The sequence below is a fragment of the Artibeus jamaicensis genome, unplaced genomic scaffold (genome assembly GCF_021234435.1).
Source record: "Artibeus jamaicensis isolate MK-2021 breed Jamaican fruit bat unplaced genomic scaffold, CSHL_Jam_final contig_958, whole genome shotgun sequence".
NCBI classification, from domain to species: domain Eukaryota; kingdom Metazoa; phylum Chordata; class Mammalia; order Chiroptera; family Phyllostomidae; genus Artibeus; species Artibeus jamaicensis.
Window position 1 is genome coordinate 83,531 of NW_026522022.1, and position 24,115 is coordinate 107,645.

The following is a 24,115-nucleotide window of genomic DNA, read 5'->3' on the forward strand; positions in this document are numbered from 1 at the left end:
AGGGTGGAAAGGGCTGGGTCGTCGCCTGAGGCCCCGCGCTGTCCCTGCTCGACCCGGCTGCTCCCCAGTTGCCACCCCCCGCCGGCCGCCCCCCAGTGCGCGGGGCCTCCCCGGGCGCCCAGTGCGCAGGCGCCGCCGGGAGGACCGACTGTGCGCCGGGCTCGAGCGCGGTCGGAGCGCGCGGCGGCGGCGGCTGTAGACCACGGACCCGCGGGCGCGCTGGCGGACGGTCGGACTGGGGGACAGCCGCGCCGACCTGAGAACCGCTGTCCGGCCGGAGGGGCCAGCTCGCCATGTGTCCCTGCACCTGCTGACCCTGGAGTGCCAAGGATGTCCGCGCTGAGGAAGGTGCGAACCGCCGGGGCCGCGGAGCCCGCGCGGGGACCGGGTGCGGGGACTGGGCGCAAGAGCCGTCGGAGGCGCGGGGTCCCAGGCTGGCCAGCGACCTGCCCAGACCCTGGATTCCCAGGGGCTCGGACGCAAAGCTGTAATATTATGCGCTCGGCCGGGCGGGGACCCAAGGAGAGGGCTGCGCGCAGGATGGGGGCGGCGGGTGGGAGCGGACCCCTCGGGGAAGGGACGCGGGTGCGGCGGCCGGGGCTGAGAGCTTGGGTCGCGGGGGTTGCGGTCCAGGGCTCGCGGTGCCGGCGGGTGGCTGTGGCGCGGGCGGGGCCGGCGGAGCGCGCCGCGAGGGGGTGGCCGCCGCCTGCTCTCCGCGTGTGAGCGAGAGCTCGGGGGCTTTTTCGGGCGGTTGCTAAGCGAGGCGCTCACGGCGCAGGATTTTGTCACCAAGCCTCCCCCGGCAGCGGCTGTTGCTGCTCTCGGCTCGCTCGCTAACGATCGCGCAGAAATAACGGGATGTGACTGTCGCAGCCGCGCGGCGCGGGCGGGGGCCGGCGGGCCAGGTGGCTGGGGGTGGGGGCGCCGAGTGTGCGCGGCTCGGAGCCGGCGGACAAGGATGGGGCGGGCGGGACGCAGAGTTAGAGGCGGAGGGGCGATCCGGCGGAGACCCTCAGAGGCAGAAGGGGCGGCAAGCGCGAGGCACGCGCGGTCGGCGGCGATTCGCAGCGGAAACTCCGAAGCTCCAGCCCTTGCTTCGGCTCCTCTCTCACTTCGCAGCTTCGGTGACTCCAGCCGCCTGCGCGTCGCTTCTCCAGATGAATGGCTAGGGCTGGGGTTGCGGGACTGGGAGTCGCCCGTAGGGCTACGAAGAAAGCGTTCGGCAGCGAGTTCTTCCTCTTGTCCTTAATCCTGGCGGCGCGAGCTGTGGGTGGTGTTAGAGCCGGGACTGTCCCCTCGCACGTGGAGGCAGCAGGGCGCAGGGAGCGGCTCCGGACAGCACTGCCCCGCGGGCCTCCTCCTGGGGTCGGGTTGGCTCTCCGCGTGCAGATCGGAGCCGTCCCGGAGTCCGGGACAGCGATCTGGGTCGCTAGGGCTTGTTTGCAGGTGGTGACTCAGTTGTACCAGTTGTTAGAAAATCGCCCTGCGTCTCGGCATCGCCTTGCGGAGTCCACGCACCGCATCTAAAGGGGCCGCCCTCCCAGTCTCAACGCCCACCCCTCCCCCACACCTGGGAGCGAACAATGGATTCGAGGTTAATGCGCATTATACCTTTTCCATTTTACCTCATATTCTTGGCGAAAGGTGATAGGCAATTAAGGAGACAAATGATGAAACGATGAAAAATGGTAATTTTTGGCAGGTCAAATTGTTACTCTGGTGTTTGAAAAAATGCTGTTAATCAGGATTTTCCAGTGGCAAGTTGTCTCGTTCAGGCGGCTGGGTGACTCACAGGGTTGGCAGCGGGTGCGCACTCCCCTGGGGTGGCGTGACTTTTTCGTGGCTCCAAAGAGGACAGACGGGGCTGTGTTCGCCCCACATCTGGCAGCCTGGCCAGCGGGCCTCCGGGAGCAGCGTAGGTCCGGCTCCTCTGGGCTGTGAGGGTTACGGACTGCTGACCGGCCCTGGGGCCCACGGAAACGCCCCTTTCCATCACCACTGCGGACGTCCAGTCCCGGTCAGGATTCCCCTAACTGTGGAGCTCATCCCCGGTGAAGCCGCTGCTGCCCCTCATCCTGCCAAATGGCCCGTTTGGGTCAGAGAGTCAGTAACTGTTACGTCCCATCTGTCCGTGACATTTCAGGGGAAAGGGTGCGTTTAGTGAGCAAAGTGAACACTTGATAAATCCCAGGTAGTGTCATTACAGTGAAAGTTCTCTCACCACAGAGATGCTTTTCAGAGAAGCTCAGTCACCTTTTCATACTGTTTATTATTATTATTATTATTATTATTATTATTATTACCTTTTCTTCCAAAGAACTTGACACTCAGAGCGTAATTATCCAAAGGAGTTGCTTACCTTGAGACAGAAATAAACGTGTATTTATTTACTAAAATATTTTTAAAATATTTACAAGTTGTTTTAACTGTCTTCAGTTGTGAGTATGCAACACAGTTTATTCTTGTAGTGCCATTTAGCGCTGCGCTATTTTCCACACGAACAACTGTAACCCCTCCCTGCATGGTCACGATTTCTTGCTAGGCCTTAGGTTACTTATGATGTGGATGAATTAACAACATTTTTGAAAACAGAATTTAGATTATTCCTCCCAGAGAGATAAATATGTCATCCTATGGCAATCTACTACTTCTCCTGTTTCTGTCTGTTTCATTTTTTATTTTTTAATCAATGTATGGTTGCCTCTTGTGTGTTCCCCGCTGGGAACTGGCCGGCAACCCAGGCATGTGCCCTGACTGGGAACCAAACCTCGATCCCTTGGTTCTCAGGCCCGCACTCAATCCACTGACCCACACCAGCCAGGGCTTCATTTTTGAAATTGTAGAAATCCCAAATGAAATATTAGAAGCAAAAAGTGCTTTGCAAAACTTGAGTCCTCTCAGTGTCCACATACCCAGAATCCCAGCCATTCTGAGACTGAAGGGCTCTGGTGGTTTTGAAACTGTGGAGGAGCAGCTCCCCTTTCTCGGGGAGCACCGCCCACGTGTGCCTGTGTCAGGGCCCCGAGGAGAGGCCGCCGCCCTCTGCGACTGCCTTCCAGGGAAGCGTCACTGCTTCCCAGCTCCCCCAGAGCCGGACCGAGGACACACTTTGATTACAAGTTTGAAAGGGAGATGAACAGAAGGGGTCATTGCTCGCCCTTCGAAGTGGCTGTGCCGTGGCCGTTCGCCGGACGCACTGGGCATGGCTGTGACTCACCGCTCCGGCCAGATGGGAGTTGCAGCTCCAGCACTAGCTGCTTTGGAAGAGTCATGGACGTCCACACAGGAAGCGGCGGGCAGAGCAGCCTATGCAGCAAAAAATGATTCTCAGTCAACTGGCTTTGCATGGAAGTTACTTTATGTAGAAGCTTTTGAAGTGGGTTCCATTGTCTTCAAGGTGCTGTATGCGTCCAGAGGGGGTGCGTCCTTCGTGTTGATGAAAACGGTGGACAGGGTGTGGCTGCAGGGTGTGCAGGTCGCAGCTGACTCCTGTGTCCGCTGCAGGGAGACCCGGCACCTTTACAGTTGCCTCCATTCGGGCGGCCAGAGTTCATGGATAAAGCCCAGCCGGCCTTCCTTCCGCCCTGCTTCCTGCACTGGCCTCAGCTGCCAGCCGGCCACTTCCAGGCAGCAGCTGGGGGCTGCACCAGCCCCTGTGGTCGCTGTTCCGACACTGCCCACGGAGGCTCCATCGCAGTGACTCTGAAGTGAACAGCCGCTCCGGGTGGCTGTCGGTAGTTTTCCATGCCGGGAGTCAGGCTTGTTCCTGAGCCATCTGTCTTCCTGGGCGGATCTTCACAGGCCAGTGTCTCTGGTTTCTGCCGTGTTTGCTGTCACGGCTCCTGCCCTTCCAGGGCCGCTGTGTGTGGAGGTCCCTGGGGAGCCACCCCTGCCCGTGTGTAGGGCAACTTATGGCCCCCGGTGCTTCTCAAGTCACTGTGTCAGTGAAGGGCGTGACATTTCCTTTCGCCAAGAGCTGCCTGTGCCTTGGAGGAGGGCAAGAGTCAGGGAGTGAGGCTACAGGGTGGCCTGGGGCGGGGGGGTGGCGGTGCAGGCCCAGAGCACCCTGCTCAGGCCCCGAGTGGGGCTGGGCCTGGGGCCGGCGTTGCTGCTGATGTGCCGTGTTGTGTGAACTGAGCAGCTCCTCCCTGTGATGTGAGTTTCTGTCCCTGACAACCCAATGGGATGGAAGTATTTTCAGTTTCTCCAAAAATCTCCACTTTAGGCTCTCGTTCTGGGGCAAGATTTGTGGGTCCGTGACACTTCTATCTGCTATACCTTTTTATGTGTAGCCACAGGAAAAAGAATTAAAATGAGACGTGACTAAAAAGAAATAGACAGCTATAGTCAGCCCGTCCATAAAACTGCAGAGCAAATTAAAAAGGTAAACTTTGAAAATCTAGTTGGTCATTGTCTCTAAAACTATGTGCCACACTCTGCACAAAAGAAAAACATGACTGAAACAGTGACCTGCAAGGCCATGAAGTATATATTTTAAGCCAGGCAATATAAAATTATCCTGTAGTACTTAACTAAAAATTTTCCTGCCATTTTTTGCATGACACCAACCAGCAGCTTCTTGTAGCAGCAGTGTGCAGGCCCCCGAGTCGGGCTGCCTGGGCAGCTGGCACCGTTTGGCGGGTTGTTGGACCTCAGCATATTGACCTCAGTTCAATTCTGTCATCTCTGAAAGAGGGTTGGGTACAGTACTGGCTCGATAGGATTGTCACAAGGCGTACAGGAGCAGATGCTGGAGAGTGGGGACAGTGTCCATGGCAAATGCTCGATCCATGTTGACTGTTTATATCACGAGGAAATAAAATGGAGCCATCTGACACTGGAAGTAACCAAGCTATTCCCCGAGTTCTTGGAGACCTTGGATTATTTCTAGTCTTCACTTAATAGGTCTGTTTTGCCCCCTCTTTCCCAAAAGTTTTGACCCCACATAACCACAAAAGAACAAGGGCAGAAACATTAATAAAATAGAAATAGACAATTTGAACCAACAAGTGTGATAACCACGAGCGTTGCCATAATTCTTTGGGCAGCAACTTGGCTTCTGAGTTTCCTGGACGCCAGGTCAGCGAAAACCAGCCCCACAGCGCTTGCTCGGCGTTTTTCGGCTGGGAGGGTGCTTCTGGGTGCATGCCCTTGGGGTCGCAGCACCATGCACCACAGGGACACACCCACCCTGTTTTTGAAGGTGGGACCTTGTGACAGACTTTGAGAGAAACCGGAGTGAAGCCTGTGTGCATGGCCACGGAGGTGTGGCCGCTGTCCCCTTGTACTCATGTGTCATTTCCCCCACCCGGTGGCAAACTCCGTGGGCCCGGGAGGCAGGTCTCTGCATCTTTGCACCACCCCAACCTGCGTGACGGCACCCTGTGTCCCGGGCACAGCTCGGATTCCTCAGGTCTCACGCAGCCTCGTGTTTCCCGCGATGCTTTCAGGTAAAGGTCCCGATTCTGCCTCCCCTGAAGCAGGTGGCCCTGTTGCCTGAGCGTGGCACTCGCTGCACAGAAGTGTGAGGGCCGATGTCACCAGCTGGCCCCATTTGCCGCTGTCTGTCTCCCACCGCACGCTGGGGAGAAGCCCTCAGTCCCCAGTGACTGTCCCCAAACCCCTCCACTCAGGCAAGGTCACTTCCTCTGTGCACCTGATGCACAGTGACATCTCATGGCAACTGCAGTGCTGCCCCTCCCAGAGGGACAACTTTGGGGACAACTTTGGAGGGAGGGCCAGTCTTGCCCAAACTCAGGCCCAGCCCCGGCGTCCTGTCTCTCTGACGACCTGCCCTAGTGCCCGAGCGTGCTCCTCAGCTGGGCGTCCAGGTTCCCAGACCTGGCCCCATGGGACACTGTCCCCTTCACGGCATAGTGGGCCACACTGTCCTCCCATAGCCCGTCCCTCTGCTTCCTGACTCAGTCATGCAACTGCTGATGCCTCTCTCCAGCCCTTCGTGGCCGGAACATCGCCCTGGGGTCCCTGTGTCTCTGGCGGGAGATCTCCGCTCCGGATGTGTGGCTGGTGCCAGGCGCTGTCCTTGGTGCTGAGGACGGAGCCGCTCTCCGTGTCTGTTGCTGGGAGACCTGCACAGGCCCCTCACTCGGAGCTTCAGCGTGACGTTCTGTGTGAGGGGCCTGAGATGGGCCTTCATACCTGATTTCTTTGTCTGCAACATAAAAATTTTGGCTCTTTAAAAGTAATCTCCACCCTGGCTGGTGTAGCTCAGTGGATTGAGCACGGGCCTGCGACGCAGAAGATCGCAGTTCGATTCCCAGTCAGGCACACGCCTGGGTTGCAGGCCAGTTTCCAGAAGGAGGCACACGAGAGGCAACCACACATTGATATTTCTCTTCCTCTCTCCTTCCCTTCCCCTCTAAAGATAAATAAATAAAGTCTTTTAAAAAAGTAATTTCCATTTTTCTAGTTGTAGTATTTTGACAGCTTCCAAGCAAATTTCTGAAAACCTGTTTTCTGACTCGACGGAAAACTCAGTGCAGACCCTGCGCTGCGACGAGTCAGGAAGGCGCGAGGGCAGCTGAGCGCCGTGTCTTCCAGCTTTGGCCGCGGCCGCTCCGGCAGGTACCGCGTGGCGTTCCAGGCTGTCTCGGTGAAGCCACTGGAAGCGTTGTTTTCACTGCAAAGGGTGGATTACGCAGCTCCTTAAACTAGCCACACAGTAGTTTTTAATGTTCAGGGCGCCCACTTGCTTGTTCCTCGGTGATATTTTTGTAAGAGCCACGTCACTCCATGAGAAAACAAACGAACTTTTTGTGTGTAACCGGCCCCAGAGTTCCACTCTGGGAGCGCGTCCTAAGGAAACAATCATGGATCTACAGGGAATCAGCTACACAGACGTCCCCCCAGCTCTGTGTCATAGTAAAATGATGCAGCCCCATCACAGAGGATGCACAGCCATTCAGCACGTGCACGTTGAACATGTGACATGACAAAGAGGGGACAGCAGCCGGGGAAGAGGAGGACCTGCTCCTCTGTCGGGCCTGCCAGCGGCCACGGCACAGGCCCTCGTGAGGGGTGGGTGGGTGGGAAGCTACAGCGGCCGGTCCAGTCAGAATATGAGTCTGGAAAATATTGGGCCATTGTTACTATAACGAGAACAGCTTTCACGACATCGGGGTGGCCGAGGAGAGTTACTGGAATTCGCACGTGTGAACAGTGACGACTTCACTGTACTGGTCGGTGGGGGTGGCAGACACCACTGAGTGAGCATGTGTACTGTGGGTCGTCACATTCAAAATGACTGAGTGAGTAGAGCAATGAATCTGCATCAAATTTTGCATCAACCTTGAACCTTCCTCCACGGAAACTATTTGGACGATTCAGAGGCCGCAGCTGCGGGCAGCTGGCGACTGGCAGCTTCGTCACGACAACGCGCCTGCTCACGCATCACGTCTCGTGCCGAGTTTTTTGGTGAAACATCAAATCACCCAGGTGACTCGGTCCCTCTATAGCCCAGATTTGGCGCCCTGTGACTTTTGGCTTTTCCCAAAACTAAAATCAGCTTTGAAAGGGAAGAGATTTCAGACCATTGATGAGATTCAGGAAAATATAAGAAGGCAGCTGATGGAGACTGGCAGACCTGTGTGAGGTCCCACGGTGCCCACTTTGAAGGGGCCTGGGGTGTTGATTTCCTGTTCATAATGTTTCTTGTATCTTCTTCAGTAAATGTCTCTTTTTTCCCATATTATGCTGCTGGATGCCTTCTGGACAGACCTTGTCGGTCTCCTTGGCCTGTGGGTGGCTCCATGGAGGAGGGTTCCCCGTCCCCGAGCTCCTCCCCCTCTGACCAGGGAGCGTGTATGGGGTTGGCCGGGAGGCGCACCCTCCGCTCCTGTCCACTGGCTTCTGTCACTGCAAGGGGGGAGGTTACCTGAGGCAGCCAACACTTTTGTACCTTAATGATGCCCATTGGACTTTGTGCTTCCATCACCAAAAAACTGTGATGATATTGTAAATAGGGAAAGATAACACACTCAACTACTAGTGCAACCTTGGCCAGTCATGGGGTTCTTCCACAACACGGGGGGGTTTGCTGGCCAGTCACCGGTTCCAGAAACAAGCCCCTGCCAGCTCCAGTGAGACAGATCCTCCTGGACGGACCTGGACTGGCTCACCGGCCCAACAGGAAAGCAGGAGAGGCTTCGAGAACACAAAGCAGTGCAGCCGTCGAAGGAGGAGCAGGGGCCTTGCCGGGGTCGTCACAGGATGGGCTCCAGCTCGCTCTGCTCAGGATCAGCTTCCAGGGAGCTCGTGTGGCTCCTGTCACTCAGAGTTTCAGCCACAGGAATGCAGGGCACCTGGATGGGGGTGACGGGGTCCTGGGGACCCTCACTGCAAACCTCCGTCTTCTCCCAGCCCCTCAGCTGGCCTTTCCCAGGTGAGGCACTGGGTCCAAGCTGCCAAGAGGTGGGGGCCGCATTTCTGAAGAAGGTGCACAGAACGAGGCCTTCAGTGTGTGAGCTGAGCAGGTCACTGAGGAGTGGAGTTACTGACCGTCTCTGTCAGCAGCGGCTGGCCGTTCTCAGCTTGGCCTGGAGCCCCAGTCCCATCCCTGGGGCACTGTTCTCCACCATGGCTGTACCACCACCTCCCGAAAGCATTCAGTGCTTTCCTGGGGACAGGAGTGCGCAAACCCCGAGGCTACTCTCTCACTGCAGAGCTCGGTGACCCGTTTCCTTGGCTCCCAGAAGTCTTCTCACTGCTACCTGTTGTCACAGCCATCACTCTTCTTGAAACTCTCGTCTCCCGGGTTACAGCGTGTCCTCAGCCGTCACCAGTGGGGAGGTGGGGGCTGGTCGGCTTCTTCCTGAGCTATTGTTTCCCCTGGTGCCCAACCTGCTGCACATTCCGATGTCACAGAGAAGCACCAATCACTGACTTGAAGTCACCAGTATTTTTATGACCTGGTATTTGTATCAAATAGTATTTGTGTCTTACATGCTGCATTTCCATCTTATTCTTATTTTTTAAACCAAAATTGGGAATGATCCTGCTTCCTTTCAGTTTATTTTTTTTGTCTGAAAAAGTGCCCATATTTTTAGTGTTCTTTGGGGCTCCGATGTGGCCGAGGGGCACGGTTGCTCAGCACCCAAGTTTCTTACTAACATTTTCAGCCATTAATCTGCTATTAATATCTTTTTCTATATTTTTTAAAAATCTATGTAACTTTGTCTAGTGAATTCCTGCAAACAGAATCATCGGACTAACAGGTATAGTTAGTTTTTTCAGGCTGCTGAAACAAATTAGCACAAACAAAAATGGATCCTCTCCCTATTCTGGGGCCACAAGTCAAAAGCACGTTGTCCCAGGGAGGACAGCTCCCCTGGGGTCCTGGGAGGAGCCTGCCTGCCTTGTCCTCCTCCCGGTGCCGGGCATGGTGTCCTCAGCACTGTGACTCGGCACTGTGCCCCTCTCTGCCCCCGTCTTCCCCTGGGCCTGTGTCCTCTCCCCCCTTGAATCTGTCCCTTGTGAGGAGTCTTGTCCTTGCATTGAGGACCCACCCAGATTTTCCAGGGTCCCTGTCCTCTCACGATTCTTAATTTAATCAATCTGCAAAGAGCTCTTTTCCAAACAGGGTCACATCTGCAGCTCTGAGGGTCTACAGGAATCATACCCTGTGGGTCATACCCTGCGGTCATGGCAGTGGAGGGAAGATTGTCCTGAAGTGGCTCCCAGTGCCTTTGGAGGTGTCCCTACCTGTGTGGGCAGGGGATGTCTGCATGTTCCAGGGACAGGGCGGTGATGGGCGCAGAGGCACAGAGACCAGAACAGAAAGCGGCCAAGGGCAGACCGGCAGGTGCAACAGACCACGTGGAAGGCTTTCTGGGCTTCTCAGGCCAACGGGAGGGGCGTGTGGCCGGCCTGAGGCATGTCCGTCCTTGCTTTTCAGTGGTGATTCGCTTTAATGCGCGGGGTTTCCACGAGCACGTGGCAGTGGCCCACGTGGCAGTGGCCCACGTGGCAAACAGGAAATGGCAGCGGAGGCTGTGTCAGGATCAGCGGGCCCCGAAGCGTGGCCAGGCTCACTCATGAACGGAAACAAAAGCCAATGACAAACCCCGTCAAAAAAACCTACTGAATGAGCTGTTATTCTAAAAATGACTAAGGACCACCCATGCTCAGCATCTGATTTTCCAGGCAGCTGGAGCACGAGTGCACTTGTCTGCCTCCCGCCGCCACCCCCAGCTCCCGGCGATGGCGGTTCTGCCGGCCACACTGAGCCTGGCGGCCGCCCTCACCCTCCAGACTTGGCCGATCCTAGAACACCGTTCTGAGTTCATAATGAAATGCAGATTTCCTGTTTCAACAGGTTTAATGGGATTGTGTTTTAGGGAAGGGATTCAAGCTGGCTAAATTTAGTCTTGAAAAGTGTCCGGAAATAGATTTGCCCTGTCCCCGGCCGGGTGAGCCGCCCGACCACCGGTCTTCGAGTTCTTCCGTCAGCAAACAGTGGCGTCGGCCACGCGGGGCTCTCAGCCCCCTGTCCCCGGTGGGGTCTGCTGTCACCGTGCCCACGTCGGCCTCTCAGGGGCTGCGGTGGCAACCTCTGCTCAGCTGTCACCTCCGCCCCTTCTTTCTTCAGCTCGGCCACCTCCCGGTTCCCCTGTCAGTCCTCATTGTTTTCCCTTTGAAGACATTCAAAAAGATGACTCATGAGGCTAAAAATGGAAGCCTTTTTCTGGTTTTCCTGTGCCTTTCCTAATTTTTACAATTCTGCTGCATCTGACATTTTTTCAAGTGTATTGTTTTCTCCTAAAGGTGTAGTGTGCCCGTCAGCTCGGGACACCCACCTATTCACTTTCCCGACTCAGGGACTCACGTGAGGCAAAAGCCCAGGTGCCCTCCCACCTGCTTCCGTCTCCCCTGCCTGTGGAGGGGAGGGCGCCAGGGTCCCCGCACTCCGCCGACCGCACCGGCACCGCCACCGTCACCTTGTTGTCTCGTCGTGCTCCGGTGAGGTCAGCGTGGACACACCCTCCCAGGTGCTGCCCTGTTAGGTGGCAGAGGGGCTGCAGCTGAGGTGCCCGTGGGCCAGGGGCCAGTCTCAAGGCTCCACTCGCCGGGCCCAGGGACGGGTTCGTCCACATCAGGTCATGACCGGCGGTCAGGACGGCGGGTGAGATGCCACCCTTGGGCTCCCGAAGAAGTTCGCAGGCCGCCGACAAGCCCAGACGTAGGGATGCGGGACCAGCAGGAGGGCGGGCAGGCTCCGGGGTGCCCAGCGGCGCCAGCTGAGAGTGGGGCCCGGTGTCTGCATGTGTCTGGTGGTTCGGGGACCGGCAGCCTCTGGTGGAGGAGAGGACAGCCTCCGGTCCGCCTTCCTGGATTCCTGCTCCGGGCCCGTCGACTCGGCACCAGGCGCTCAACGCTGGGGGCGAGGAGCCCGGGTCAGGTGTGAGCCTCTCCGTCTCCCGCAGACCTGATGTGCAGGCCTAGGACACTCGGGGGCAACCAGCCTGGGGTCTCGCCTGTGCCAGGCCACCCAGGCCCCCGTGACTTCATGCTGCCCTGGGCGCTGGGACGCGGACGTCACTGGGGGTCTTCAGGGGACCCCAGGCTTCGAGGCACATTGTGGTGTCTCAGCATCTTCAGTGTCTTCCTGGGCTAACATGGACTTACTCACATCCAAGCTTCATCTGCAGGGAAGTGGGGCATCAATTTGTGGCTCCAGCCACACAGCCCTTCTGGTTCCCCTGAGGTCCCATCCCACCAGTCACTGCACCGTAAACACAGAAACAGTTTCCAGTTACAAGTCGGGGACATACATCCGGGAGGGAGAGTCCCTGAGCTACAGACCCTGAGCTTGGGTGCCTGGGGCTCCATCCACCTCCTGATGTGATGCCTTCACTGGAGGTGAATGACGGATGGCAGTGTCATCTCCTGTACCCCATTCTCAGTGGTTACTCGGTCACTCACCTGGGCCCACACCTCACCAGGACGCTCACCTCCAACCGCCTGGCAAATTGCCTCAGCGACTTGTAAGAATCTGGGTAACTTTGTCTGAATTTCTAGAAACTTCCTGTGGAATACACATTTTTGGTGCATGTCTGAGAGATACAAAGGAGGACATAGCTTTCCTGTGGGTCGCGAAGGAGGGATTCGTTCATTGTACGTGCTCCTCTGTGAGTGCCCCCGAGGCCGTGCCCTGCGCCGTCCAGCGCTCTGGGAGCTGCCCTGGGTCTGTCCGTGGAGGGAGGTCCATGTTAGATCAGTGCACAAGCAATTGTTCATTGTAAACATGACCATTCTAATTTGTCGGGGATGACAGTCACAAAGATGCACGAGTTCTTCGCGTGACGAGGGCAGCATGTGTGGGGGGGGCAGGCGGAGCACTGTGAGCTGAGGTCCGGGTGGGAGGTGGGCATAGGGTGGGGCAGCCTCTGTGCCCAGTGACGGAGTGTGGGGGCGTTTGGGGCCTCTCTTGGTTGGAAATAGATCACCCACTGTTTGGGTGCATCTCGTAGTCTCGGTTTGGCTAGCATGGGTGCAATACTTTATATGAAAGAGCATTTAAAGACACGATAAAAAAACCTTGTGAACTGTCATTTGCCAAACCAGGCCTGTTGCTCCTGCACGAGGGGGTGGGATTGCGGTTTTCCTTCCCCCTGAATCTGTGTCCACGTCCAGCCTAGAGAGCTCACCCGCAGTCGCGTGTCACTGAGGACAGAAGCCAGCGAGTCCAGAAGTGCTGAATTTAAACGTCCTCTGGTCAGGCCTCAGGTCCCAGCTGGGACTCGCAGCGCCTGCGCACAAGCGCGCGCACATACACACCCAGCCCAGGCCACACCTTCCGCGCGGCGCTCAAATTAGAAGAACAAGCGCTCCGCTGGGTCTCCCGCCTCCAGTCTCTTGGCTTGAAACCTTCCCACACACAGCTGCTGGGAGAGTCTCCCTCTCATGTCACTTCCCTGCAGGCTGTGCTCTGTGCTGCCTTTTGTCAAGTCCGATCCCTCCTCGCCGGCTCTCCAAGCTGCGCTGCAAAATGTCCGGTCTCCCGCCCGAGTCTGATTGCAGCCTCAGCACCGAGCGTAGAAATCCCTGCTCCGGCCACACACAACCGGGCCTTTGCCTGCACCAGGCCACCCGCCTGGAACATGGTTTACCCACCCGTGTCTAGGCCTGTGTCCGTTCCTCTTAACTGTCTGACTGAGAAACCCCTTTCCTGCCGAAACCGACTCCCAGAAACATCCCTTCCCCAGCTCTGACGATCCCTTTAGCAACTAGTTACCCAGCTTGTAACGTTCAGAGGACATCTTACATAAGAGATCTGAATCCAGCTGACGGGTCCTTATATAATGACTAGGTAGATTACGACAACGTACGAGGGTGCACCCCGTGATGGGCCCCCTCTGAGAAACCGTTTCTGTCTGCACTGACCTGGTGGGATGGGTTTATTCTGCTCCACGTGTAAGCGTGTTGCACTGAGAGCAGAGTGACTCCCATTGTAGCGGCTGATAGGATACTCCACAGGTGCCTCAGAAGGGCGTCATCACTCTTCGGGACCCGTGGGTTGCAGATGGAGCTGGTCCCAGGCGCAGTGGCCCCTGGGCTGGGTGGGGCTGGAGTCAGATGTCCGTATTGAAGACCAGACGACTTTGATTTCAGACAGCATGTCTCCAATATTCCCGTTTCAGATTCAGGGTTTTAGCAGAATCAAGATGGTGTGGAAGTTGGTGGGAAGCTGTCTGTGGTCCCCGGTGCTGGGCCCAGACGTCCCCATGACCGACGCTGGGCTGGTCCGTGTGTTTCGCAGGCCTTCCCAGCCGGGTCTTCCTGTGGCTCTGGCTTCCCAGTGGTTGGTGCCTCTGCCCAGCGACGGCAGGCACTCCAGGACAGGCACGGGCAGAGTGCACTTGACCGTGACGTTTGCTCTCTCTGAGCTCCGCTTACCTGTGTGTGGGGGGTGACGGTGATTCATCACCTCCTCACGTGTGTGAAAATCAGAATGACTGGATGTCAGAGAGGCCTGAAGGGACAGAATTCGGGGCAGAGATTCTGGCTGGCCAGCAGGAGCCGAGGACCCCCCAGGTGCCCTCCTGTCTCCTGAAACCTGCTCTGCTCCCCAGCACACAGCTGCTCAGTGAGTTTTGTTTGCACACAGGTTGTAAACATGCTTTTTACCACAGAAAGAACTATATTTACAGGGTACTAGTATGCATCCATTTGTATGGCAAAATAGTTTTAATCACCTTTCCAACTGTTCTTTGTTTAAATCTAGCAATCTGTATAAGACACAGGTTCTGGTATTTGCATTGAGTAAAAAATAACTGTGTTAAGTCAGAGATACCCAAACAACTTGTCCTTTCGCCCATTTGAAGTCCCCCTGTCCCGGTTTCCCAGGAACTTTAGAAAACACACTTCCATGTTCACTCCCATTTTCTACCTTTGACCTCCTCCCTGTACAGCTGACCCCCAGATGCTGCCACTTGCCAGCTGGACCTCCTGATGTGCCAGCGGGACAGGGACCAGCAGGCTCCTGCTTCTGCTGCCCTGGGGCCTTCTCTATCACAGGTGCACCCCGCCCCGTCGCATCGCTGGGCCTCTGCTCACAGGTCCACGTGCTCCCATCCACAGGGTCCCTCGGGTGTCCCCCAAAGCCACTCAGCTCCTCTGCCTGCCGGCTGCACTAACGTGTTTTCCACGTGGCGGCTGTTCCATCCGCACACACATCCCCCCCACCATCAGCACCCCTGTGGGACGGGACATCTGTCCCAACTGATGAACCTGCGCTGACAGGTCAGCGTCGCCCAGAGCCTGCAGGTGACATCCGGGTCACCTGGGGTGGGCTTCTCCCTGAAAGCCAGGGCGCTGGGCCGCGTGGACGTTTTGCCTTTGTCGACCCCTGGCCGCGTTCCTTCGGGGCCTCGGCATCAGTGTCTCCTGTTGCCCCTTCCTCCCTCCCTCCCCCTCTCCTCTGACACGCGTGCTGTCTGGGTGTCGGGCGTGTCCCCCACTCTGTGCTTTCCGGTCCCTTTCCAGCAAGTTTTCTCAATATGACCTTCTAACACTTCCCTTGAAACTTTAATCACCCCCATTTTAGTTTTAATTTCCAAGTCCTCTTTGTTCTGTCTCTTTTTTACCAGCCCAATATCTTCTGAGATTTCTCTGTGGGACTAATTTGCCCTTCTTTTTATTTATTTATTTATTTATTTATTTATTTATTTATTGGGATGAAAAATCTGTTGTCCCTGAGACATCTCTTCAGCTCAGGGTCACCTGTTCTGCTCATTTCGGCAGCGGTCTGTGTTTGTGGGTGGAGTGCCCCAGGGTGCTGGGCAGACAGTGGGCCTGGCTTTGGGGAGCCTTCAGGTTCCCGAGACAGGTCTTCATCAGAGCCCACCAGTGTGGGTCGTGAAAGGAGGACTGCCGGGATTTCATGGCGGTGCCCAGATGATAGGCCGAGTGGGGTGGGACCGTGTGGAGTTCTGGGAAGGCTGCCGGGTGCTCTGGGCCTTTCACGTGGTTCCTTCCCTGTGCCCTTCTGCCCCAGTGACCGGGTCGGGCATCCAGGTTCTCTGCGGCGGCCGGGCTTGCATGATTCTCTGTCGTTCTCACATTAGAAATTCAAACTAAGTTATGAACACACACAAAACACACCACATAACCTTCTTAGTTAAGGCTAGCCTTCACGTACTTGGGAGTAAAAGGCAAAATCTGCACGAGTATTTAAGACAGACATGGCGCCGGGAAGACAGTTGATCCTGGGGTTTCCGTGGAGCCTTTGCCCTGGGGGGGTCGGGGGAGCAGCGCCCCCTGACCGGTCTGGTTTGACCCCGCACCCCTGCCCTGGGTGGGGGACGCAGGGCAGGCAGTACGTGTCCCCGGGAAGTCTCCCAGTTCACCCTGGCCGTCAGCTCGGGAGTGGTGCGCGTTGGAACGCAGACACTGCGTTTCTCCCACGGAGTGGCCCCTGGCTCCAGAGCTGTGCGGCGTCCCGCTCCCCGGCCGGGCCCAGGTTGCTGTGGTGACGGCCCAGCCTCGGGAGCACCCACGGCCGCCGCCCCGCACTCCGCTCCCGTCCACTTCCTTCCATCTGCCGCCGCCCTTTCATTTTCTATATTTGTTGTCCCCTCGCGGGGAAGGGAGCATCGCTGGGCTGAGTCACAGGGAGAGGCTGCCTCGCGGGCTTCTCTCGCTCGGCTCCACGGAACCACCCTGAGGGGCTCCGTTCCCTGTCCCCATCCCTGGGACTGCCCAGAGGGCACTCCGGCCTCCCCCGCAGGGACGCCTCCCTGCCTGGGGGCTGTGGCCGACAGAGTGTCAGGACGAGGCTGTCTGTCACTGCCATGGAATTCTCGCGGCAGGACTGGTGAGTAGCCGCAGCAGGTTCCCTTCCCACCGGGTGTGTGGTCCCCCGCAGCTCCGCGTCCTGTGGCCACTGGAGCTCAGCCACACAGGGGTCCTCGCTGGAGGGGAGGCCCAGTGGCCTTGCAGTAAATGACTGTCTTGCTGGGTTTCACTGGGGGGTCCCCAGACTCATCTTTTGTGCAGTCAAGCTCTGTCTAAAATTTGGGTCATCATTAGTTCTTGGAAGAAATCTCGATCCGTTACCGCCCTCTGGTTTCTATGCTGTAGATTTTCCTAAATTTGCTCGGGAGCCACAGAAGGAGCATGAGACAAGCACTGCAGGGCCCAGCGCCTGCTCACCAGTCTTGGAGGGGCTTTCCCATAGCTCAGGGGGGGTGTCAAGGTGGCACAGCCTCTGTGTGGCGCCCGTGGCCTCGCTTTCACTTGGAGTCCAGTGTCCACTGAGCCCCGGGGACCATCCTGGCCTCCCGTACTCATCTCTGCTCCACAAGCTGAGTGAGCAGCCAGGGCTGCGCTTACTGGAGACTGGGTTCAGCAGCCTGCCGCCGACCTCGCTGCCTTCCTCGGACTCTGAGGGTCTCCTCTGCGCACGGGGCTTGGCGGGCGCAGCTTTGCTTAGACATTGGTGCAGTTGTTGCAGAGCTTGGTTCTGTCTCTGTCAAGCAGGGTCCCTTGGGCTCCTGTCTTGGATTTCCCGGGAGGGTAAGGGTTGGAGGTTACTTTTCCTTAAAGAGATTTGCACCTCTTATAGAAGAGCACGCTATGTATGTTCTCTAGTGAAACACTGTATCTCCCCCCACCCGCTTTCTGTTCAACAATAGCGCCGAACTCCGCCCGGAACTCCGCCCTGTCCCCCTGCCCTGCCCCACACCACCCCGATCCGCGCCTCACCTCTGAGCCTGCACTGCGGACGTAGCCTCTAGTCCTCACCCAGGAAAGGGACCGTCGTCCTGAGTATGAGTTATTTTTGATGTGTCTGCTTTTGTTTGCAGGTTTTCTGTGCTTGTCACAGAGCCAGGTGAGGGTCGCTGCACCCACAATTCCCTGTGAGGGCCGGCACCACCAGCAGGGGAGCGGTGTGGTGTGTGTCATCCCTTCAGACTTCAACTGAGGAAGCCTTTGCTGTGCAAAGGCATGGCGTGTCTTGTGTCGATATTCTTTTACTGAGTCGTGTCTGTGTGGGGCCCAAGGACGCTGGCCCCAGTGAGGTTGGCTCGAATGTGGGCGTCGGCCTGGTGCCTCTCACTTGACCCCTCTCAGGTGGTGCTTCCCTGTTTGTAATTGTAGGTGATGTCGAGGGATAGTTCTGGTCAGCAAAGGGACCCAGTGAATGGATGGCGAGGGGTGGCTATCGATGCACTGGAAGTGGTCAGTAAATATTAGTGACCAGCTGCTCTATCAGCTAGACCCCCTGGGAAAGGACATCTGCACAACAGCCTTTCAGGGCAGATGAATAATGGTAAACAGAAAATGCCTGAACTCACTTGGAGGACTTCCAAAGGGAGTGTGGCTGGGTCTCAGCAGTGGCAGCAGCGCCCTCTGCAGCTTCCCTGTGGAGCCGCAGCAAAGCTCTCACCTTGCAGTGGATGCTCTGTGTCAACCTCCCCGGACCAGGACCCCACAAGGGTGGCCCGGTGACCTTGAACACAGCAGAAAGGTGACAGTTTTTTCAGTGAGTAACTGCTCACTTCCTTAAGCCTTCATCTGTTGATCTCAGCTTTGCATTATTTTAACTTATAAGGAAACTTCCATGAAGCTGGGGAAGAAGCAGAGTAAATCTGGGCTAACAGTTGTTCAAAATTTCGATGAGGAAGGGACATGCAGGGGAAACAGAGTCTGAGTGACGTGGATGAAGCTCACACTCCACTTCTGTGGGTGGGGTTGCCAGGCCCCCAGAACCAGAGCTCATTCCCACGCCCTTTCAGGCCTGGGCTTCTCTCATCAGAACTGGACTCCGTGCACCTGCAGGGGCCACTGGAAGTGTCCTCTGTGTGTTGCAGGAAACCCAGGGGATGCCGTGAAGACCCCATAGCGGGCACGCGGCCAAACTGGCCGGGGTGCTGTGCCTGTCCACCCCTGAGTCATTAATGCTGCTGTGCTTGGGGACAGTTTTCTCTGCGGTCGGAATAGTAAGCCCTCAAGGGAATGAATAATAATGGTAGTAATGGGACCTTATATTCATGGACCATTTCTATACCAGTACCTCCAAGGCCTTCTCTGCATTATTTTAATCCATACAGTGTACATTTACACATTGCGCATTTATACATCTAATCCATACTACGCTTCAGCTTGCATAGCCCAAGGTAGTCACACGTCTGCCTGGAGGCACAGAGTCGATGCTGGGCTGCACGGCCCTGACCTTGACAGCGAGTGCCAAGGCTTTGCTGCCCCAGACAGCAGGGGACGAGGTCAGCGGTGGCAGCAGGCTCCGGTCATCTTCTCTGCCTCCTCACCTAGAGCCCTTTAACCACCATTCCACCACAGGCTCATGTCAGGTCAGCTTGTGCCTCCAGACTCCCTGGTGGGTGAGTGTGGGCTTCCTTCCTTGTGGAAGCTGCATGTGAGACCCCGGGTGTGCTGCCCCGGGGGCCGTGTTTCCAGTGTCTTGGGCCAGTCCTCCCCTGCCCTGCCCACTCCCGCAGCTCACTTGCTGTCCCCCTCTGAGCTTTGGAGGGCTCGGGAAGCACCGGGAGTGCGAGTGCATGTCTGCTCCTGTTTCAAAGGTGGAGAGTGAATGCCACGCCCCTTGTCCACACGGACGTCCTTCTCCGGGTGGGACGTGCAGTGGGTGGACACGGGCCTGGGGAGAAGCCCGGTGACCTGTGTGTTCTGTGAGCCAGTCGGCAGCTGGCGGCCCTCACCCAGCACAGGATGTGGTGTTTCACTTGTGAGCTGATTCTGCTTCAGAAATTATACTTTGCAGAAAGCACAGTGGTTAAGAGCATTGTTTAAATGCTCTTAACATTTTATTTCTGGTTATTTCTTGACTCTGGTTAATAAAAAAGTCTGATTTCCAAGAATACTTATAGAAGTGGAAAGAACATTCAAGAAAACAATTGACATTACCCGACCTTTTCTGTGTTAAAGAGCTTACAAATGCATACCCCGTGTGAAGATATGAAAGTCTTAGAGACACCTTCAACTGCAATTAATTCCACAGGGCTCACGTCCCCCTTAACTGCAGTGTCGCGGAAGCACCGCGTTCAGGGTAGGAAGGGCCGCAGACCACGCGGTGATGGGGGTCCGACAGGAGTCAGAGGCGGGGAAGGCGCTCGCGTGAAGCGCCCTGTAGGCCGAGCGCTGAAACAACAGGTTGGAAGTCGAGTTACTGGGAGCCACACAAAAGAGGAGCAGCATTGGTTGAAAGGCCCCCTGTTGCTGTTGCTATGGGAACCACAATCTCATTTCTTGAGATATGTTTGTTAGAAAATTCTGCAGCAAAACTTATTTAACCCGACGTTTGTGCTGTAATTTTGTTTTCTTGTTTAAAACAAAAAGTTGAATCTATTTTGGAGACGCGCTACTGCCCTTCAAAAGATGGGAGCGCGCGGGCGTCGGCTCATGGGGAACCGCATCAACTTCCCAGAGCTCGCGGTCGCTCTGTAGGCTTCTAGCCCGAATTCTTCTTGTAAACCACGCCAGGCTCCAGACTGTGTCTGGAATTGATGACAAATAATAACTACCCTCTGTGTCACCAGACTGTCACTCATTTATAAATACCTAACGTGGTAATATTAAGATATTTCATGTGAATAAACATTTTCAGGTTAACTATCCTCAATTATTACGTACCACTTCATTTTAATGTCTAATACAATACTTAAACTCTTGATAAAATAGCTGAGAAACAAATTTGTGTTAAATTATTGTTATATCGGTAATGGGGCCCCTGCTGCTGGGGATTCTCACAGTGAAACCGGCTGCTGGTGGCGGACGCGCTGCCGACCGTGGTTCGCTCCCCGCCCTGCACCCTGTCAGGCCAGGGTGAGCCCTGCCCAGGGAACCGAAATGCATGCTAACGTGTGTTTCATTTGTCCTGGCTTAGTCTTTTGTTTCCGTAATTTCAAAATAGTCCTGTGATATTGTATACTCGGAAAAATATTTAATATCATTTAGGACTTTCCTGAGTTTAAAAAGCTGGGTGCCAGAGAGTTTCTCGACATTTTGAATTTGAAAGGGAGAGTGTTTTATTACTTTATCTTATCACAGCAGTTTTTAAGCTGTTAATAAGCAGGATTTAACAGTAAATTTGAAGAGCTAATTGACTTTATCAAATGACTAGCCCCTCCTCCGCCAGCACAGACGCTCCCAGCGTATATAAAGCAGGATGGGAAGGCTTTTATAGGGAAGAGGCGGGGCAGAAAGTCAGCGCAACAGAAAGATGAATCCTCATTGGAGGAAAGTAAGAGTCCGTTGACGGTGACTTCTCATTGGGTGAGCTGCAGTACGCCCATTGGAGGGGCTCGTTGCTCCTCTAGGGGAAAAGCTTCCATCCTCCTGCGGGCCGGGCGGAGGCGCACCTCCCGGTCAGAGTGCTGGACCACTTGCACTGGGGGCCCGAGAGCGCCCCCTGCAGGTTGCCCTAGTCTGGATGCCAATGTCAGGATTCAGGGTCCTTACTTGTTCTTGTTCACGAAACTGAGATGCCCGCTCTGAGGTGCATCACGGGTTTGCATGGGGAGCATGAGATGAGAGAGTTTTAGTGAAGTTAATTTTCTCATATTAGGTTTCTTATGTGTTTTTTTTTTCAAAGTAGATTGCTCTGTGAAGGTGTTTGAGCTATGCTCCTACATCTTCTTTCTCTCCCATTCTCACGGGCGCCCCTCACTGGCTCTGTGAACCCGGCACATTACCGGCAAGGATGGGGTGTCGGGGGGCAGGACAGCCCAGTTGCTGCCCCCGTGGGCTGACATGATGACGGCAATGAGCAGATAAAAATCATTTTTGGTTCTCAGTTTCCTGCTTCCAGCATGGATGGACGATGATATAATGGAGTTCACATCTAATCAATAAAGAGCCTTTTGATTGGTACATCCTCAGCGATTTCTGAAGGGCTTCCAGGAACCAGGGATCATTATGGTGCAAGGCGCTGGGTCTTCACCGTCCTGTTAATGGGATCCGGCTTCCCGGTGCTGAGAGCTACTAAACAAGGCGTGGAGGCTGAACGGTTTTCCTCACCGAAAAGCACTAATTATCCAGCAGTACGTTAATGAATTGGAAAAAAAATCTCTATCTCATTAAGAGATACATTTCCAATTAAACTTTAATGTTTATATTTAATACTCATTCATCAAGATATATAATGCATTAATATTTAAGAGTCAATTACACATCTCTAAGAGCAATCAATGATATTTGATTCAAGTAGAAATATTTTTATCATTAGAATCTGTATGTCACAGAAAATGAAAAAATACATTTTCCATTGTAAACTCATGCATGCATGCACATGTATGAATGTGCAGATGCGGGAGAAGAGGTCTTTTAAACCTAAACCTATTGACAGCAGTTCTGTGCAGGAAAGAGGGATAGATATAAGAGTTTAAAGATGAAAATGAACGCTGTCCTCCTGGGTCAACGAGGATGGTGTGAACCCCGGACGAAGGAGCGGGAAGGTGGGCCCTGCTGTTGGCAGCTGACGCTTCTGCTGAGACAGGGCTCCGTCAACACCGGTCAGGCCCCGCCCCCACCGCCTCCTTCCCCAGCTCAGACCAGGCCTGTCTGGGAGGCGCTGTGTGGGGACCTGCCGCTGGGCACTTGAGTCTGTGTCTAGTTTCCACAGCGTCTCCCTGTGGGCACATTGTCACCTGGCGTGTCCTCACAGGAGCCCCGGGGAGCAGGCAGGGGTCCCCCCATGTAGACATTTGTGCTTTCAGGTCAGTCCAGTGAAATGAGCCCCGAGTGTCGACACAGCAGACTCGGCAATCGCATGGATCTGGCCCACGCCCTCCAAGCCACGTCACTTGTGTGGCACGGCCACACGTGTGTTGTCCTGTGTGAGTCAGTTTTCATCACGTCTGGACAGAATGACCAGGAAGGGAGACTTAGCACAGGATTTAGAAGCTGTGGTAGTTTCTGAAGCTTTTTCTTGTACCCACATCCATGTGAAGACGGTCAAATGGGCTGATCCCCCCCGTGGGCACCGAGCAGGGAAAGAGACGCACTGGGCCGGTCTCAGGATCTGGCGCGTGAGGCGCACAGGCCTGCAGTGTCTCTGAGTTGGGTGTCAGGAAGCCTCAGGGAGTCCACCTGTTATCAACTGATTTGAGGGGATGGTGCATGACTTAAACTTAAAAAAAATTGCATTGTTTTGAAAGATCATGAAACTCATGTTAGTTTTTTTAATGCGTTCTCCACGAGGCCAGGCAGAAACGGCACTGGGTCCCGCCCACCTGCTTCCCTCCTCCTGGGCTTGAAAGACCATCACACAGGGCAGATGGGGGGGCCTTCGGCATCCCCCACATCTTGAATCGAACCCTGGTCTTTCCCTGAGACAGCCCTTTGCTGTTCTTCTGCAGAGAAATGGGGTTTCGGAGGTGCTGGGGGCCAGTCTTCAAGTGGCCTGGCCACTGGCAGCTGGGCCTTCTCCGTCACCTTGATTAGGTTCGTGCGGTTCCAGGTGCCGCAGGCGGCTCCTGCTGATGTTTTCCTCGTGTGCAGCAGACGAGAACCGTCTGGTCACAGACACCCGCAGCTGCAACGAAGTCAGTGTCCTGTGTCGCTGCGGTTTCTCCTGAGAAGAAGCCGCGCGGTGCAGAGTGGTCAGGGCAGAGCTGGACGCTGAGCAAGGGCAGGAGGGAAGCAGCATTTCAACTGGAATTCTTTGTAAGTGGAGTTGAAACCTGGTAAGAAAGAAATGCCCCGGAAGTCCCTTCTTTGCGCCCGTCATGGCAGGCTCTGTCCTACCTTCTCCAAACGGTCCTTTGTCTTTGAGGCTCCTCCTGCCAGGTGTTTGCTGTGTTTTCAGCGAGGCTTTCCCTGCCAGGGGCCTTCAGGCCTCAGGTGACCTGCAGGTCACCTTTGCCCCCCGGAAGGGCTGCAGTCTCCGGGCTCTGAGCCGTCACACTGGAATATATGGACCCTCCTGCCTCCATCACCCTCTGGCGAGGTGACATCTCGCTGTGCTTCCGCCTCAGCTTGTCTGCTTTCTCCCCGCTGAGTTTGGAGAGTTCTTTATGGATTCTGGGAGAATAAGGCCTTGATGGACAAGTGACTGCAAATGCGCCCCTGTCTGCGGTCTGCCCTTCATTCCCCCCCACAGTCGCCCTTGCAGAAGCTGACCTCAGAGGCAGGCAGACGTTGGCATCTGAGATCATGCTCTTTTCTCGGTGACGTTCCATTCGGGATTTTAGACGTCCCCCAAAGTGGGCCTTGTCACCTTGGTCGGCAGACACTCTGTGTGACTCTACTGTGAGCTGCAGCCTCTGGGAGGCATTGTGCTGGGTGCAGATGGGTGTGGGACTCGGGCCGGCCTGCGGGAGTGGCCATGGAAAGGGTCCTGGGTGTCTCTCTGAGTGGCTGGTGTGCCTGTGAATTTGTGTCGTGATCGAAAACCTCAGGCCAGAGGCCGGTCTCCTGGTCCCATCCTGGAGTTGCCGTTTTCTCATGTGGAAAATGGGGAGGTGCCAGCTGCCTCTTGAGGACCCAGGTGAAGATCAGGTAATTTCCCAGGTGGGGTCAGGTTGGGCAGGGCACCCTGGAGGCCAGAAAAGTGCAGGTGTGTGCCATGAGGGGGAAGGAGGAGGATTAAGTCAGAGTGACAAACGGGGGGGACATGAGC

General features: G+C 55.6%; 1 protein-coding gene across 1 annotated transcript in view; it reads left to right on the forward strand.

Moving 5' to 3' along the window:
* The first annotated feature begins 278 nt into the window (after window positions 1–278).
* DLGAP2 (DLG associated protein 2) overlaps window positions 279–24,115 on the forward strand; it is a 194,492-nt gene continuing 170,655 nt past the window's right edge. Inside the window, exon 1 of the mRNA XM_053655367.1 lies at window positions 279–348. The gene's annotated coding sequence lies outside the window, so the exon portion shown is untranslated. The remainder of the gene's footprint in view (window positions 349–24,115) is intronic.